Source organism: Arachis hypogaea, chromosome 12, assembly GCF_003086295.3.
Source record: "Arachis hypogaea cultivar Tifrunner chromosome 12, arahy.Tifrunner.gnm2.J5K5, whole genome shotgun sequence".
NCBI classification, from domain to species: Eukaryota; Viridiplantae; Streptophyta; class Magnoliopsida; order Fabales; family Fabaceae; genus Arachis; species Arachis hypogaea.
This window is the reverse complement of record NC_092047.1, coordinates 56,998,241-57,002,079: the sequence shown is the minus strand read 5'-3', so window position 1 is coordinate 57,002,079 and position 3,839 is coordinate 56,998,241. Positions and strand designations below refer to the sequence as shown.

At 41.2% G+C, this 3,839-nt stretch overlaps 1 non-coding gene across 1 annotated transcript; it reads right to left on the bottom strand.

Annotated features, from left to right (window-relative positions):
• Window positions 1-350: 350 nt before the first annotated feature.
• On the bottom strand, window positions 351-458 carry LOC112731296 (small nucleolar RNA R71). The gene has a single exon (XR_003167081.1). It is a non-coding gene; the product is annotated as a small nucleolar RNA R71 (small nucleolar RNA).
• Window positions 459-3,839: the final 3,381 nt, after the last annotated feature.

The following is a 3,839-nucleotide window of genomic DNA, read 5'->3' as shown; positions in this document are numbered from 1 at the left end:
TCCTCAATTTCTTGTGTTCCTTCTATTTTTGCAAGCTTCCTTTCCAATCTCCAAGTCATTCATGCCCTATAAAGCCTGAAACACTTAACACACAGATCACGGCATCGAATGGAATAAAGGAAAATTAAAATACGTTATTAAAAGTCTCTAGGAAGCAAGCTTTCAGCCATGGAGTAATTTTGGGAAGGAATTGTAAATACATGCTAATTTAATGAATAAATGGGTAAAGATTTGATAAAACCACACAATTAAATACAATATAAACCATAAAATAATGGTTTATCACTATACTTTTGGAAAAAGTTGGTCAATGCTTTCTTGCCAAATTCTTTCCACCTTAGAAGATGAGCAAGCTCAGAGTGGAAGTTCAAACCTTCAGACAAAAAGATGGTGAAACCCTCTACGAAGCTTGGGAAAGATACAAGCAACTGATCCAGAGATGTCCTATTGACGTGCTTTCAGAATGGACTATCTTAGGAATTTTCTATGATGGTCTATTTGAGATGTCCAAGGATGTCCTTAGACCATTCTGCTGGTGGATCACTCCACTTGAAGAAAACGCCTGAAGAGGTGTAAGAACTCATTAAAATGGTTGCAAACAACCAGTTCATGTATACTTCTAAGAGGAATCCTGTGAACAATGGGGTAGCTTAGAAGAAAGGAGTTCTAGAGGTTGACACTCTGAATGCCATATTGGCTCAGAATAGGATCTTGACCCAACAGCTCAATATGATCTCTCATTATTTGACTAGAATGTAAGCTACAGCTGGCAGTACTCAAGACACCTCCTATAAAGGAGATGCTTATGATCCAGATCAACCCACAATTAAAGAGGTGAATTACATGGGAGAATCCTATGAAATCACCTACAACTCCTCATGAAGGAATCATCCTAACTTCTCATGGAACGATCAGCAGAAGCCTCAATAAGGCTTCAACAACAACCAAGGTGGAAGAACCCATAATAGGTTCAACAACAGACCACCATTCCCACCTTCTCAACAACAGATGGAGACTTTTAAGAAGAGCCTCTCTAACATGGCAACCATAGTCACTGAACTCTCTAAGACCACTCACAGTTTCATAACAGAAACTAGGTCTTCTATCAGAAATCTAGAGGTACAAGTTGGTCAGCTGGATAAGCCCTGAGACCCCTCCTAACACTCTCCCAAGTAACACTGAAGTAAACCCAAGAGAAGAGTGCAAGGCCATCACTGTAGAAGTTGAGGCCGAATCTGAAGGGGATGCTCTGGCGTTGAACTCTAGTAAGGAAGTCCCTACTGGGCATTCAACGCCGAAAGAGGAGCCATCACTGGCGTTGAATGCCAATAAGGAAGTCCCTACTGGGCTTTCAATGCCCAAAAAGGAGCCATCATTGTTGTTGAATGCCAGTAAGGAAGTCCCTTCTAGGCGTTCAATGCCCAAAGAGGAGCCGTCACTGGCGTTGAATGCTAGTAAGGGAGTCCCTATTGGACGTTTAATGCCCAAAGAAGAATCATCACTAGCGTTGAACGCCAGTAATAGGGTAGCTGGGCGTTCAGCACCCACTAAAAACTTCCCTATTGAAGAACTGAAGGTAACTAAAGCTCATGAGGAGAAGAAAGAAGTTCCATTGAATGCCTTGTTGCAAATTATGGACTATGAAGACCACTCCTCCTCTGATGAAGAAGAGAAAACTAGGGAAGAGCAAGTTGCTCGTTACCTAGGAGTCCTCATGAAGCTAAATGCCAAGTTATTTAGAACAGAGACATTGGAGGAAGAACTTCCAGTACTCACCAAGGAACTCAATGCCTTGGTTCAGAAGAAACTACCTCAGAAGCTGCCGGATCCCGAACGCTTTGTAATTCCTTGCACCATAAGTACCATTACCTTTGAGAAGGCTCTGTGTGACCTAGGGTCAAGCATAAACCTCAGGCCACTCTCTGTAATGGAGAGGCTCGGAATCTTTGAGGTTCAAACTGCAAGAATCTCACTAGAGATGGCAGACAAGTCAATGAAAAAGGCATATGGTCTGGTAGAGGATGTCTTAGTAAAGGTTGAGAACCTTTACATCCCTACAGATTTTATAATCTTGGATACTGGGGAAGAAGAGGATGAATCTATCATCCTTGGAAGACCCTTCCTAGCCACTGCCAATGCCATCATTGATGCAGCAAAGGGAGAGCTAATTCTACAATTATGGGAGGACCACATCTTGTTCAAGATGCCTAATCCCAACTCTCCCTTTGACAAAAAAGAGACAGTTGTGCAACACTTAGTTTTCCAACCCTCTCTCTCAGTGCAAAGATATACAGAGCCCCCAGACACCAACTCTAAGTTTGGTGTTGGGTGGCCATCATCAAGCACTGAGAAAACTGAAGGATGGAGGGACAAGAAGATCCCTACTGAAGGTACCTAAAGGCTGGAAGGACAAGAAGATTCGTACTGAAGGCCTCTCACAAGGCTTGAGAATTGTCTTCACTAAAAATACAGTCATTCTGTATACTGTGAACTAGATCCTATCTCTAGAACATGTGGAGATCATCCATGAGAGCACAAGCAAGAAGTTTACTATAGGGCAAAATTCTGAGCCCCTATCCATCTCCGTAAGGAGCTAACCGTTAAAGAAGCGTGGTGCACGAATTCCCACACTTTCGTACAGTTGTACCAGCTAGTGCACCGGGTCGTCCAAGTAATACCTGAGCGAGTCAGGGTCGATCCCACAAGGATTGTAGTTTGAAGCAAGCTATAGTAATCTTGCATGTCTTAGTCAGGAAAATCAGAAGGTGTTAGTTTGAATGCTCATGAGGGATATTGTATAAAATACTTTGTAAATCAAATGGAATCAGTAATAGGAATATAGTTGAGGATTGGAGTTGCTTTGTCTTTTTGAATTAACTCTGGTAGTACTATTTTCTTTGCTTGTGAGTGATTTCTTCAATGGCAGGCTGTATATGATTGGCGCCATTTTTGAGAGGTCATCAATACTCCTCCGGATCTGAACCCCAGCGTTAGTGCGGATCCAGTCTACTTGAGCATAAATCTCGCACAGTCCATTCTCCTTTATGATCCTACTCAAAACGCCACAGACAAGGTTGAATCTTTTGGATTGGAGGATGATGCACCTTTGGTTCTAGCATCTACCACAGAGACCATAATTTCCCCGTAAATTGGCTGAACTGATGTCTCGAGAAGTCCCCAACGAAGTCGTGGATTAGCCGTCTGAGAGACATATATTAAAGCTGGTGGTTCATCATTGTTTGATGAAAGAGGAAATCTAAACCCATGTAGAATGTGATAACCTTATGCCAGTTGAACGCATTCATATTGATGAAGAACGAATATACATCTTAGAATTAATCAAACACGGATCGAAGAGAAACAGTAATACTTTTATTAATTCATAGGACTCAGCATGGCTCCTCCCCTCAACCTAGGAGGTTTTGAAACTCATACTGAAAAGAAATACAAAGTAAAACTCAAAAAAATGCTGAATAGTATTGATGAGCAGATAATTTATACGCTTTTTGGCATTGTTTTTAGTATGTTTTTAGTATATTTTAATTAGTTTTTATTATATTTTTTATTAATTTTTATTTAAAATTCACTTTTCTAGACTTTACTATGAGTTTGTGTGTTTTTCTGTGATTTCATGTATTTTCTGGCTGAAATTGAGGGACCTGAGCAAAAATCTGATTCAGAGGCTGAAAAAGGACTGCAAATGCTGTTGGATTCTGACCTCCCTGCACTCAAAGTGAATTTTCTAGAGCTACAAAAGCCCAATTGGCGCGCTCTAAATTGCGTTGGAAAGTAGACATCCTGGGCTTTCCAGCAATATATAAACCCCATTGTTGGGGGTG